At 33.8% G+C, this 16,308-nt stretch overlaps 1 protein-coding gene across 8 annotated transcripts in view; it reads right to left on the bottom strand.

Annotated features, from left to right (window-relative positions):
* LOC145983960 (trehalase-like) overlaps nucleotides 1–16,308 on the bottom strand; it is a 184,570-nt gene that overhangs the window by 9,193 nt on the left and 159,069 nt on the right. Inside the window, exon 8 of one of the 8 annotated variants that reach the window (XM_083117178.1) lies at nucleotides 10,779–12,918. The exons of the other annotated variants lie outside the window; for them this stretch is intronic. The gene's annotated coding sequence lies outside the window, so the exon portion shown is untranslated. Of the gene's footprint in view, nucleotides 1–10,778; nucleotides 12,919–16,308 lie in introns of those variants that run through there. 8 annotated transcript variants of the gene reach the window in all.

Here is a 16,308-nt window from a genome sequence, read left to right as displayed (position 1 = left end):
AATAAATTTGACCATATGATACCCCGTCCGAAAATTAGTATTTTTCGAGATAATCGAGTTTCTATTGTTTTTTCTAAAAATGACAATTTTCCACATAAAAAGATGAATTGAGAAAAAAACTGATAATTGTAGGGAACTTATTTAAGCATTTTCTGATAGCTAACAAACAAGTGGTTCGTTTTAAAAAAAGTTTTTTCCAAATAACAATCACATGTAAGTACCGGATGGGTCTAAACTTACAAGTGATGATAAAAAATGCACTCTTAGTTTACTTGGCAACGTATTAATAACAAAAATGGTATGACACGAACTGTACAAATTACTTAAATTACTTCCTTGAGTCATCAGCTATCCAACAAGGTACAAATGTTGCTAACATTTACATTTGTGTACAAGAAATAATACTTCATTCATCTTCATGTGTATGGAATCAATGAACAATACAATTAAAGAACATTACACGTCTTGCTCAAAGTGGGCACCTCCGTTACGAATGCAGGCACGTAAGTTTTTACGGACATTTGTTCTCTTAACTCGTGATGTGATGGTGGCCTTGACGTGTTGACCAGCCGTTAAGATCCTCTCCCTGAACTCTTCTTGCGAGTTTACCGGTGCCTTGTCATGTGGCTCCAAATGTAAAAGTCGCAAGGCGTCAAATCGGGGGATCGAGCCGGCCAGGGAATCGGTCCGCCTCGGCCAATCCATTTCTTTGGGTACTTTTCATCCAGCCACTGTCACACGCCCAGGCAGAAGTATGGATGGGCGTAATCAACAATCATTTCATCGAGCCATTTTTCCTGCCCCAAATCTTAAATGGCATCACTTATGAACATTTTTTGCGGAACGGGATGGCAATGTTGTTGGAGGATGTGCCTCTAGCTACAAGACGTGACATGATTTATCAGCATGATGACTGCCCAGCTCGATCCCCCGATCGATTTGACGCCTTGCGACTTTTACATTTGGAGCCACATGACAAGGCACCGGTAAACTCGCAAGAAGAGCTCAGGGAGAGGATCTTAACAGCTGGTCAACACGTCAAGGCCACCATCACATCACGAGTTAAGAGACCAAATGACCCGTAAAAACCTGCGTGCCTGCATTCGTAACGGAGGTGCCCACTTTGAACAAGACGTGTAATGTTCTTTAATTGTATTGTTCATTGATTCCATACACATGAAGATGAATGAAGTATTATTTCTTATACACAAATGTAAATGTTAGCAACATTTGTACCTTGTTAGATAGCTGATGACTCAAGGAAGTAATTTAAGTAATTTGTACAGTTCGTGTCATACCATTTTTGTTATTAATACGTTGCCAAGTAAACTAAGAGTGCATTTTTTTATCATCACTTGTAAGTTTAGACCCACCCGGTACTTACATGTGATTGTTATTTGGAAAAAACTTTTTTTTAAACGAACCACTTGTTTGTTAGCTATCAGAAAATGCTTAAATAAGTTCCCTACAATTATCAGTTTTTTCTCAATTCATCTTTTTATGTGGAAAATTGTCATTTTTAGAAAAAACAATAGAAACTCGATTATCTCGAAAAATACTAATTTTCGGACGGGGTATCATATGGTCAAATTTATTGCAAATTGTCTCTACTTTAACCCCTTTCAGGGAATACATCTAATTACCAGTCACCCTGTATATTTCATTAGATGCATACTGTACCTTCTTCACATGTAAGGATTTCAGACATTAACATAATGCATAATCATCAGAACATGAAGTGAGAATGAACTACACTAGTTAGTGCAATATTGTGTCTATGTAAATTTCACAGGACTTGTGATGAAGTGCTGTATTTTTGGAGGTTGAAACATGAGATCTTATGTGTTCATAATCACAATTTGTTTTGTTTCTAGAAACTCCTATTTATTCTGCAAACCATTACTACTTCTCACCTGTAATTTGAATTTTGAACTTCAATGATATTGTAAAAAGTTGTGTGCAACTCATTAAAATTTGATTAAATTTTTATCTGGCACTATGATGACATGAATCATGTCCTATCATCAAATTCATTTATCATCACTCATCCACGTTGTTGGAATTTGACAAAAGTGGCATACAAGTGATGTAAAATAACCTAATTCAAACAATCAATTATTTACTTTCACTATTCAAGTAATACACTTACATTACTTGTAATACCTTGCCTGTATTTCTCCTCAGAGACTGACATTAATTTAATTTTTCTCTAGTTTGAACATTTTTTTATTAGACTATTTAAATTTGTAATATCATTGCATATTTATTGTGTTCCAATTATCTTTAAAGTTAGAAATGTATTTGTAAATTCATACATAATCAGTTATGTGATTTAGTCACAAGAGACCAACAGTGTAGGTTAATTTGGATAAATGTATGTATTTCAACTAAGGTGACCCAACTGTTGCAAATTAGGATTAAATTCGAATTTCAAATAGTTCACTGAAAATTGATGATTGGAAAACATGAAATTAAGTGCCATGAAATTAGACATGAATAGGAGGAAGAGAGTGAGTGAAATAGAAATGAGGCTGAACTTCTTATTTTGGATGCCATGAAACAAAAATTTAGAGCTAGCAGCAATAATTGGAAGCATCTACAAAGAGGGCAATGCCTACTCTCAGCTGTAAAAATTGGGGCTTCCCTGATGGTGTAGTGGTAATGACGTTGCTTTGTAATCAAGGGGTCCCAGGTTCAATACCCAGTGGAGGCACATAGTGGTTCAGATCCCACTTTAAACTAAGTCCAATCCCCATTAACCTATCTGTGCATACAGCGGACTAAAACAAAACCTCAAACAAAGCTGTGAAAATTATTTACATTAGAGATGGACTGAGGACTGATAAGCTATTTTCTATTGATCCAATATAAAGTTGCAAATTTTCCTTACAGAATACTAAAGGTTCATAAAACTCTTTAATTAATGTTGTTTTGTTCTATTTTACTTTGCTTTTTGTGCCACTTTTGGCTAATTTGCGAAGATGAGGATGAGTAATGATATGATGAAATTGATGAATGGACACTCGCAAACATCCATGCCTAGGCCAGGATTCGAACCCAGGACCCCTGACATCACAGCACGATGTGCTAACTACTCTGCCATGGGGGCCAGCTCTTTAATTAATGTATGTAGCCAAGTGACTTCAATGGGTTTTGCCCCTGAAAAAGATTCTACATATACTTTGCAATACTAGGGCATACAATTTGTAAATTTATATCCATAAAAATAACAAGATTGCAGAACTTTACAGTGAATTACAGGCTATTAATAGTGATATTGTATCAGTAACATTGTCAAAAATTTTACTGAAAAACCAATACAGTGAAATGCCTATATTGGCTGATACTGATAAAGAGTACTGATTAATCTGTTGTATGCCTGATTTATATATACTTTGAACAAGGTGCTATGCAATTTTTTTTTTTTAAAGTCCACTTTATTCCTGGATAGGCTGATTGGGATTAAACCTACAGTTGAAAGTGCAGTCCAAACCACTCTGTGATATACTTCCACCAGTGATCCAATCTGGACCCTTTACAAGGTGACTGAATTACCAACCACTATATCACATGGGATAGGTGGTAGGGTAACAAGTGTTAATCCACGTAAACTACATAAAAGATGATTCTACAGGTATTTGCTCCTAGAGAAAGTGGATTGCAGTAACATGTTTAACACATAAAACGAATGCAACTTTTGGAATGCATCCCTACGAGATGAATATAACATTAAAATTGTGCACTAAATGCTTATTTTATATTAGTTATCGGTAATGGTAAAGTTCATATTGGCACTCTATTGGTGTTAGTGTATCCATGAGATATGGATTAATATTGTAATTATTGTCAGAGTCAACATAGAATATTTTAGTGCAAAAGTAGTTAATACTTGTTCTCTATTCAAAACGTATGTACTATGGAATTCAGGGACTTTGATTAAAATGTGCTAGCTTAAATTGCTAGTATTTTGGAGAGGTGATGGGAATACAGTAAAATGTGTATTTTCATTTAGTTTTAATTGAGCAATTAATGTCACTTTTCTACCTCTTTGCAATGATTGTGTGATGAAAATGAATCATGAGTACATGAAATAGACAAAAAAAAAAAGTAATGAATTGCATATGATGAAGCTAAGATCTAAACCACGAATATTTGACAAGATCACAAGTTGAAGATAAATATGTTCATTTAAATTCACTTAAAGTTTAGTTAAAAAATAATATTCTATTCAAAATAAATGAATTTGTACTATGTATAAATGTCCAAAAAGAACCTATGATTGAACTCTCATTATGACAAAACTGTGCAAGCTACACAGAACACAATGTCTACTTCACCAAATTTTATATTTTCTCCTATCTATTTTTTGAAAAAAAAAAAACACTCTCTATTCAGATTCACATTCAAAATATATGCAAAATGTTTCAGACACTGTAGTTTTGAATGTTGGGTAAATTTTGTAAACAATATGTGCCTATAATCTCAATACAGAATTTTGTTTCTGTCCTTGAAACCAGATAAATTTGATATTGGAAATATATCTTTTATACATTCACATAACTGGAATTCACCTAACTTACTGGAAAAAAAAAACATTATTTACATGCAATTGTCGTCTTACACTTCCTAATATTTCTTGAAATGGGTAAAACAAGTTAGTATCATTGAGAAAACCTGGTCCCACCAAAAAGACATGCTTAGTATGACAACAGATGGACTAAATGCATTCTGAAAATATTTGTAATTGTTATATTTAACATCAGTTTTTTTTGCCACATTTGGCTAATCATGGTGATGAGGATTAGTGACGATTAGACTAAATTGATGAAGGAGCACTCACAAAAAAAATCCATGTCCAGGCTGGGACTCTAGTTCAGGAACATATGTGGCAATATAAAAAACAGACCATTTAACATGCTTTGCCACCAAGCTGAGCTGGCCATTCAGAATTAATGAACACAAGGATAACTAAAGTGAAAATACTATTGATGAAAGTTCAAGCAAAATAAATCAAACTTAGAAAATGTTAACCATTAGTATTTCAGAAAGGGAACAATTTGAAATAACTCTCCCAACTCTCAATAGAATTGGAGGGGCTTTGAGTGCAACGTGATAGCATTCATCACTGTCAAGTTACCTCATGTTAAATAATTACAAGAAAAGTTGGCACACATATTGAAAGAAAGCTAATTACAGATTATTCCCAATATAAGTACTGAAAAGAAGAAAAAAGCAACTCTACATGGCATGTAATAGAAAAAAAAATACATGGGATAGGAAAATTAGCAACAGAACATCCAAGAAATAAATATACAAAGTAACTGTACACAATGACACATCAAAACTTTTATTTTTTCATGATACATGTTAGAAAAATCCAATTACCATGATTTTACTGCTGGATTATGCAGGCCACATATGACAAGACACAACAAGACATGACAAGATGAGACGAGAAAGTTATTCTTTTCAAAAAGAAAAAGAAAACAATGGTCAAGCTGTTTCAGGCATGGACATCCCGCAGGGTGCCAGGGGGCCTATCTCCCCTGGAAAATGAATGTCAACCAAAAATTATACATTTCACCCACACACTTTAAATTTCAATCTCAGTTAATTGCTTAAATTATTATAAGCAGAACTGGTACAGTGTGTTGCAGGAACAGGATAAATTCAAACTGATTTCTTTTTCTTCCTTGAGGGCAGCACTGTTTCCCTGTGCTTGCGAAAGCAAAATTTCAGAGTAAAATTATGAATGATGCTTTAGTGAGGTTGTATGGTCATTACTTGAAGACATGTGGTGCGCATTTGGTAACAAAATTTGGGACTGTTAGTATTCCTAATGTAGATAATATGCCACTAAAATGTAATTTTGTTTTCCACATTGCCCACAAAATTGTTAATCCTAAGTCCATTAAGTTCTGCACATGACATCTACTGGTTGAAAAACACAGAAGAGCCATGTCACCAGACACAAAACTTTGAAATGGATGCAAGATTTGAGACACTAATTAATTTCAAGAATTTCTTGTCTGGAGTAAATTGGCAACCAAAAGTACTTAAGAATGCCCCATTGGATTAGGCTTCATAATGCAAAAACCCTGGTGTAAATGTATCACTTTTGGCTAATTTGAGAAGATGGGGATGAGTGATGATGATGAAATTGATGAATGGACACTCGCAAACATCCATGCCCAGGCCAGGATTCAAACCCGGGATCCCTGGCATCATAGTGTGATGTGCTAACCACTCTGCCATGGAGGCTGGCCAATCAAAATTAGAGTAACACAACTTATGAAGCACAGGGTACAATTACACATCAGAATATAAACCTTGTCATGAGTTGTGAATGGATTTGCACATGAGCAGAGCATTTTGTCACATGCCTACTCCAGCAATACTAAATTCCATGGTCATTCATTGCTTTCTCACAAAGTGCCCATGACTATCTGAAATAAATGTTTGATCCAGTCTGCAGTGGTGATAAGAGCCTGTGGAAATATGCTCCCCAAAACTGTCGAGAGATAAAAATATCATGTCATGTTGTGTCTGATCCAATGTGTGGCTGGCCCTCATGGAAATGCAGCAGATATCTTGATGTATCGTGCAACTTCTGCATCCACTGGAACAGACGGAAATTGACCTGAACTTACCTGAGCCTCTTTCCTCCTTTCTAATTTGTCCTCTCAGATGATAGCAGTGGGAAGCCAATAAATTATTGGAAGTGTTTTTTTTTAATGCTGGTTTCGAATTCTGAGGTTCATAACTCAACCAGATAAGACCATACGAATTTTTCTTTTCATATTCAAAATATTCTGTTAATATTGTATACAAACATCTCTGGTACATAGTAACAAAGTAATACTTAAATATTCACACTTGAAGAAGTGGCAAGAGTACCTATATTATGAGCTTTCACTCCACAGCATTATAAAGGCAATAAAGCAGATTTCAATTTGAATACAAATGTGGTCTATGTGCAGAAATGTGGATTAACTCATTTGTACACAATGGAACCTAGATCTTACATTTTTTAGAATACCAAGGTGAAGAAACAAAAAATGAAGGAAAATGTAACATTGAGGAAAATTTTATCACATTTTGCTATGTTGGGACCATCAAGATTGAATATATAATGCGGGAAAATGTAAAACCAAGGTTCCACTGTATTTTGTCCTCCTCTCCTACACATTATTTCCTTTGATGAACAACCCCAACAGATAATTACAACTTCAGTGTGTCTAGTTTCATGAACAAAATATTCATTTAATGTATCTACTCACACAGTTGTGTGCATTTGTAATTAAAAAAAATTACTGTCTGTCCATGAACCATACAGGATTCAAATCAGAAAATTTCATGCAAAAGAAAAATCCCTTGCTGGACTCTCAAAATTACCAGTGAATACATGAAGTTATGTGACCACTTCTGTTTACAATGCATAAACTTTCAAGCTATGGGCATGCTGATAGTTTTGGTCATTTTAATAAAGTATTCTTGCTGTTAGTAATGAATTGAACCTGTTCCTGAAAAATGCAAGAACTCTTAAAAGAGGGTCTCAATTTACATCCAGATAAGATGACACAAGTTACAATATTTTCTGAGCCAACAATGCTTCCATGTAACATTTTTATTGAAGTCAAAGTTTGTTTCAAGTAAACTTTATGCACAGATAGGCTAATCAGGACTGGACCTAGAGTTTAAAGTGGGGTCCGAACCACGGTATGCTTCCACCAGGGGACCAAAACTATGACTCCTTGATTACAAGGCAACAGCATTACCACTACACCATTGTTTGTATTAAGGTTGAGCATCAGCTCTCTAAATGTAATCTGTTCAAATTTTTAACAACAGTGTTGCAGAGTTGGAAAACTTTGTGACTGGGTTGTGGGCTCCGAGATGTCTTTCAATGCATAATATGAAAGTACACTAAATTTGTTGAATTGCCACAAAAACGATAAAAAATAAATAACATTAATGTTTTGAAATTTGCTCATTTGAGTAACAGAAGATAGTAAAACATGAGCCCAAAATGAATTTTCATGTTTTAATATATGTTTAGCAAGTCCTAAAAGTTTTAATCCTGCTAAACAGAAAAAAGAAAAATTGTGTTTTGTTTTAGATCCGAAACAATTGCAGATATCACCCTATCTTTTAGAAAAGTGTATATGTAGTGATTTCATTATTGTGAAATTACTCCCTACTTCTTTCCAGATAAAGTGCCACACTCAATAGTTGGAGCTCCAATCATCATTAGAAAAAGGCTTTTCTTATTATTTTTTTGTCTAAAGTGAAGATTTATTACTGCAGCAGTACAATTCCTTTGTGTTAACTCACCAACAAAATAAAACATGTATGGATTGGAAAGAGGATTATTATGATTTATGTTAATTATGTTATGACTGAGTTAATTACAGTCCCAAACAGGGTACAAGATTCTGGGGGGAGAAAAATTATTCTAATATCACAAAACTAGTGAATACAAACACACAAATACATTTGCTTTCAAGCAACGATAACTGTTGGAACAGCAAATTGTATTTAGGTGTGTCATTTCATCATTAGTAACAATCCAATCATTGTTGGCCATGGGGTGAATGTGACATGGAAAATAACCCACAAATTTCCAGAGTTGCCTAGATTTTAGATGACCAACTCACTCTCTTCACTCCTGTGAAAATTGCCAGTCTACCACATTTTGATTTATTAGAAAAGCAGTGTGTATGTGTCCATAATGTGATATAGTTTAATTTCATACATTACTTTTATTTTAGTTCTATTTTTAAAGCCACAGACCCACCCTCATAAGAATACAGCTGTCACATTGGTAATGAATAATGTTATTCATTTAGTCGGACTAGTCCCTAAATTGTCCAGATGCCTATTTATATAACTGATTATACAATTTTGTGACTCTGGTAGGACAATGACTTCTGCTAAAGGTACTAGTGCCAGATACAATATATGTACAAATGTGCAGAAAATTGATGCAAGAATTAATAAATACAATAAAATTCATGCAATATTTAGTTGTTCTCATGACAACTTGCAAAGCTTAGTGGGATCAAAATATTTTACATCTGTACATTATGAGTGGGCCAAAAAATACTTTCAGTTGACAGTTCCAACATAGCAAAAATTCTAGGAAATGCTTTCATTGAAAACAATGGGAACATTTTTCGAAAAGACTCCTTCTTCATTGCTGTCTTCTTAAAGGCACAATGTAGTGGTATCATATTAAGCACAACATTTGCATAATGCAAACAAGGTTAAGGAATTGCTTGACAAATTTCATACAGCCATACCTTCTTGATATGTTCTGATTACCCTTCGAATTGTGCGGTTTCAACTACAAATCCAAGCATACTCTATTACCTAAAGACACTACATGTTAATAAACATGAAGGTTGCTTTTATACACACTCAAATTGTGCAAGTGAACTGACTATAGAAATTAAAATATCATCAAAAATGGAAAGGAACCAATATGCTATTATCAACTAGCACTGACATAGATAATTAATCAGATTGTCTCTAAATTCATATTTGATGACATTTCAGACAGTGGAATTGCTCAGGAAAACCGAAATGGATTCTAGATTTCATATCCAATGGCTGTCTCATGTAAGATTGAGTTGGTCCACTTTATGCACAGTAAGGCTAATCAGGACTGGACCTACAGTTGAAAGTGGGATCCGAACCATCATGTGTGGCTGTCTCTTGTAAGAGATATTGCAAATCAGAACTGTAATTCAATTGATTGTATGAGTCACTGTGGCATAATCATCATGCACAAAAAATCACGTAATCTTATGATGACCATAGTGGAGACCTGAGAAATTATTTTAAAATAGTATTTAACGTGATGTTAGGTTAATATCATATTTGGCTTACCTCGTGCAAAACACAAAATTGGTGCTAATGCAGATTTCAAGCCTTTTGAAACCTTCTCAGCACCATCCTCATGATCAAAATATGTACTAACACCATGGGGATGTTCCCAAAGCATACACTGCATAACTTCAAACTACAATATAATATGGCCAAAAAGAGACATGAAGCAACATATGCAAGATCATTGTTTGTGTGTGTGTGCGCGCGCGCAACTGCTCTTTAAAGTAATTAAAATGAGCAATAATGCCTGCAGTGTATTCTACTTCTGCTACAAGAATAGCTCTCCCATTGGTTAGTGTGTAAACTTTCCAGAAACAAAATACTCACTAATGCTGTTGCCCAATCATAAAAAAGGGGGACATCACCAAGATCATGAAGCCAGTTATTTTGTATGAATCCTGCATTTTGTTATGATCTTGGATCCCTGGGAGATGCCTGGGGATTATTACATGAATGTAATCTGTAATGCAGGGTAAAGGCAGCTGGAGTGTGGTGCTGATCACATCACCTCCAAATGGCAGAGATCGAGAATGTGTGGGGTCCTATCCCCACATCCCCTAAATGTGCCTTCATGGCATGGTGCTATGTCCACAAGGAACTTTACCTTACCTAATTACTCCTACCTACCTCCCTCCTTTCTCTCTCTTAAAAAAAAATCAATATCTTGATGAAGCCGAGAGGGCATAAAATTTTGGAAATAGTTTCATTCTGCTGATGTCATATTTTTCACAAAGTAAACCAAATGAATCTTTGATTTATTGTCTCATTTCTTATACCTATGTTCCACTTTCTGCTCCATGCATAAAAAAATCCACAAAAATTATGAAATTTTTGACACCTTTGACAAATCAAATTTTGCAAAGAAAGCAAATAAATAATCATTTAAAAGTACTGAGTTTGTATTTGAATATCAGAAACAACTACTATATATGAAAATGAAGGCAGGTATCTTATATAATGATAAAAAATAAAAAATAGTTCACACTATCAACATTATCTTACATATAGTCAGATATGTATTCAACAACAGTTTTTAATTCAATGGATACTGTTAAAATAGTCCCATAACACAAAAATCTCAGCAACCATGGTTTGTTTGGTATAAAGTGCACTAACACTATGTGAATACAGAAAATCAACAGGAACATTTTGAACAATATAAAAAAAAAAACTAACAACATGCACCTCGATGTCTAGCCATGTCTAGATGTTTTTTTTGAAACAGGATACTAATTTTTACACAGCACCAAAACCAGATACACTACAGTCAATGGATTAACATTCACAAAAGAAAAGAAAAATCCAACATACACAATTAGAATGAATACTCCACATATAAAACTGGACTAACAAAAAAAAAAAAATTATGCATTGCACTAATTTGCACTCAAAGTAACTTCATTTGTGCATTATCTGACAAATTTCAAACTTCAGTTCTATGCTTACTTGACTTGTGAAAAACAACAATCAATTCAATTTTTGTGTAAAAAAAACAACTCGACATCTACTGCTCAATAATATCTACAGTTAGACATTAAAAACTTTCTCTTCTGTGGTTAGTAATGTAACTACTTATTGCCCAAATCAGATTCTCTCTCTACAACAAGAAATTGAAGTGCATGACTACAGTAGCATGCTGTGGAAAATGATCATGCAGGAAGCTTATTGTTAACATATACATGAACACACACACAAGCACACATATAAACACACTTCGGAAATCCAACATATATTCATTATCTTGACAAAAATAATAAAACTATTATGAGCACCATAATAAAAATTAATATATATATATATGTAAATAACATTCATGTAAGAGTATTTGATGGCACATATTATGCATTCAGTGGTAGCTCCTAATCACATTTCATCAGATGATAAAGTGCACTACCACAAACTTATTATAAAAATGGAACAGTGAATGTCAAAATATCTCTTCTCTACTAAATGTGATTTAAATGAATTACAATGTACATTCTGAAAAGTAAAAGTCTCAGATGGCCATGTGGAAAAATTTAGATGATTTCTGTAATTTACGTACGTTCTATCAGGAAGAGAAGTTTACGAGTTTATGCACCAAACCTATTACACTCCATTGAAGCTGGACAGAGGACTACGTTTAAAGATGGAAAGATGTAATTTTTACTTCGAAAATAATACTGCATATAATAAATAAAATACTGCATAGCCTTAATATGCAGTGGGTAAACTGTTAAAAATAATTATTTTATATCACACCATACACAGTACCATGCAACATTATTGGTGGTAATATTTATTCATTCTGGACCTCCCTGATGGCATAGTGGATAGTGGTAATGTCATCGCCTTGTGATTCAGGGGTCCCAGGTTCAATAACCGATGGAGGCACATAGTGGTTGAGATCCCACTGTAAACTGTGGGTCCAGTTCTGATTAGCCTGTCTGTGCATAAGGTGGACTTAAACAAAAACTCAAAATAAAAAAATCTTATTTATTCACTCATACTATAAATAATTGATTTAACCCACTGGGAATGTTTTGCACTCCTTAAAATATCACACAAATAGGGAGCATATGAAATGGTTTTCCATCACTACCATTTCATACATTCATATCCCATTTTATAGCAGCATATATATAAAATGTTAAAATGTTTGTAATTAAAAAACTCACTGATATACTTCTAAAAGCACTCTTCATTGAGATAATACATTTCCAAATGTTGTAATATGACACAGGATGAAATAAACATCCAATGCATCATATTAGGAGGTGGGGATGGGGGAGAAAGGACGTGAGCTACGAAGAACAGATATTTGTTCTCATCTGTTGCATAATACTGTCTGGTGTGTGCTACAAATACATGCAGAAACTGAATACTTCAAATTAAAGCAACCCTGAGATTCTACGATGAGCAGCCATTATTGTCTGACTAGTCTCATTACTTTCCATACTAATGAACAGCAGAGCAATAAATGAGCACATTTCCTTCATGTGAACATCACTTTTCAACATATTTCCATATTCTAGTATGAAAAATTATCTGAAAAGAAATAAAACAAACAATTAGTTTCAAATTTAGAAAAATCACTCACTGTCATATCTTACGTATCTTACACAATATAGTGCTGTGTATACCAAGTGGTCACTCCAATAGGAACACATCACCACAACTGAACACATGGCCAACATCCAGGATATATGCAAGAAAATACTAATTATGCCATTTAGTTAGTGCAAGATATGTTACCGTAAATGGCAAAAAAATGTGATTTCTGTAGTTAAAGTATGGTATGATTATTGATGTCAGAAGTGCTGAATTTAGATATCTTTCAAATAGATAACATTTTTAGTTTTGCACAAATATGAATATGGAGTTTCAAATGAATAGTCTCTATCTTATTTTATTTTCCTTCCTTCATGTCACTTTTCTGCATTTATCTTTAGGTTAATTGTGATGATGAGGATGATGAGATAAAACTGAAGTGACACACAACACCCATGACCAGCCCAAGATTCGAATATGGAACCATCAGCAGCAAGACTGCAAGTCAACTCAGTGTGGTTGGTCAACCTTCTCCATGAGGCAGCAGAATCAGAATATGGTACAGGCAGCAGAAAGTGATGAATATATTATGAATGGAACTGACAAAACTGACAATTCCATGCAATTGGATAGTTAGTGTGGAAGCATTTACAAGCTCCTTTACAATTATAATTTAACAATAGCTCGATGGCACAAGACATGTGAGATAGCAAAAAAATCTTAAAATTCTTTGAGCATTTTTGGAGTAAAACTTGATAACCCACAAAAGGATAGAACTGAGAAAAATGCAAGTGAAAGTTCATCCATTGCATTGTGGGTATTACCTAGACCTTCCTCTGTGTTTTTCCAATTAACGGCTACTGAATGGACTTTTTTCACTAATGTGTGAGCAACATTAGACTGTGCAGCTGAACCCAATGTTATCTCAAATTTGATCAGAGTGAGGGATATCAAGTTTTACTCCCTAATCGCTTAATTCATATAACAGTTCATATGCCTTCACTTTTGTTCAAGAGTGAAAATCATGTTAACACACTCAACAGGATCCTACAGTAAGTAAAGCAGACATTCCTAGTAAAGTGACCACTCCGTGTACACTACTCACTATCATACTTATTTTCAATACCATTTATACCATATTGAATATCAATTCTTTCCATTTGGTTATATTACATTGCTTTTCTACCATTTGGGCTAATTGTGATGGAAATCTACTGATGAAATGGATGCTAGGATAAACCAGGGTTTGACTTCATAGCACATTACCCTGACTATTTCACCATGCTATATTGAAAAGTAATGAGGGTGAGGGGAAATTCCATTAATATCACAATTATGTGAGTACACAGGGCTACTTTTTCACACAACTACTTAAAAACTTGGAAAAAATTAAGTTATAGAACATGCAAGACTGTGGACCAACAGCCAATGCTTTTGTAGTTGTAATGAAAGAGATGCAAAATTTAACATTATCCAGATTGTCACCAGCATTAACATTGAATATAGAATATACAGTATATATTTTTATGCAACAGGGAAGACTATTATTTGTAACTGTGACTTCATCATCAATGCATGCTTGATATTAGACACTAGTGTGGTTGCATCAATTCATGTCTACTAGTTTGTTCTGCATGAAAATGTGCATTTTCTAACCTTAATTTTTGATAGTTGAAGTAAAAAAGAAAAAAAAATCCTTATTTCATTAAATGTTACTCATTTTATGAAAACAGTCACAGTATTTTATAACTTCATAATGCCAATAGGTCTTTTTTTAAACATAAGTAAATATTTAGTAAAACATCTAACATTAATAGTGGATAAATTCAAACTCCCTAATCGCTTAATTCATATAACAGTTCATATGCCTTCACTTTTGTTCAAGAGTGAAAATCATGTTAACACACTCAACAGGATCCTACAGTAAGTAAAGCAGACATTCCTAGTAAAGTGACCACTCCGTGTACACTACTCACTATCATACTTATTTTCAATACCATTTATACCATATTGAATATCAATTCTTTCCATTTGGTTATATTACATTGCTTTTCTACCATTTGGGCTAATTGTGATGGAAATCTACTGATGAAATGGATGCTAGGATAAACCAGGGTTTGACTTCATAGCACATTACCCTGACTATTTCACCATGCTATATTGAAAAGTAATGAGGGTGAGGGGAAATTCCATTAATATCACAATTATGTGAGTACACAGGGCTACTTTTTCACACAACTACTTAAAAACTTGGAAAAAATTAAGTTATAGAACATGCAAGACTGTGGACCAACAGCCAATGCTTTTGTAGTTGTAATGAAAGAGATGCAAAATTTAACATTATCCAGATTGTCACCAGCATTAACATTGAATATAGAATATACAGTATATATTTTTATGCAACAGGGAAGACTATTATTTGTAACTGTGACTTCATCATCAATGCATGCTTGATATTAGACACTAGTGTGGTTGCATCAATTCATGTCTACTAGTTTGTTCTGCATGAAAATGTGCATTTTCTAACCTTAATTTTTGATAGTTGAAGTAAAAAAGAAAAAAAAATCCTTATTTCATTAAATGTTACTCATTTTATGAAAACAGTCACAGTATTTTATAACTTCATAATGCCAATAGGTCTTTTTTTAAACATAAGTAAATATTTAGTAAAACATCTAACATTAATAGTGGATAAATTCAAACGGTATTGGTGGCTAAAAATTTGAAGCTAGGATATAGCCACCCAGTAATCACACAACAGAGCAGTTGGCGATTTTTTTTATCAGGTCAAATGCTGGAATTCAATTATTGTATTTAACCGTGGTTTAAATTAGGGTTGAGCTACAAATGCTAATGCATTGGCTAATCACCTGTACAAGTGATATCAGTACCAGAAACTATCAGTTCAGTTTTAATAACTGACACAGCTGATACTTTCTGGAGTCCAGGAATCTCACAGAGTCCACAAAAAATGCTTTCACACTATCACCAAGTCTAATTATCCTGCAAATTATGGAAAAAGCATAATTTTGCATAAACATTACATGGCAAAAGTGAGTTCGTAACTAAATAATAGTTATACTATTCTAATTATTTCTGACATAATTCTTATAATATTTTTAAACTCGGAAAAATTGAAGTGTTATAATGGTTAAAATGTTCAAGCATTGGCATGAGTGGGAATAGGTATAAGTATCAGTTCCAAGTGGTATCAACTTAGCCCTAGTTTAAATTCAACAATTAGGTATGCAATATGACTGATTTAATGATGGACAATAGTAGATGAGCTTCTTGCTAAACTTATATTAAACAGAATTACTGATGATACAATCTTTTAAAAACTTCAAATCCCCTTCTTAATTAGCAGCAGACACTGGTATTCAAATA

This window comes from Lepisma saccharinum, chromosome 2 (assembly GCF_977018435.1).
Source record: "Lepisma saccharinum chromosome 2, izLepSacc3.1, whole genome shotgun sequence".
NCBI classification, from domain to species: Eukaryota; Metazoa; Arthropoda; class Insecta; order Zygentoma; family Lepismatidae; genus Lepisma; species Lepisma saccharinum.
This window is presented reverse-complemented; position numbering and strand designations above follow the sequence as displayed.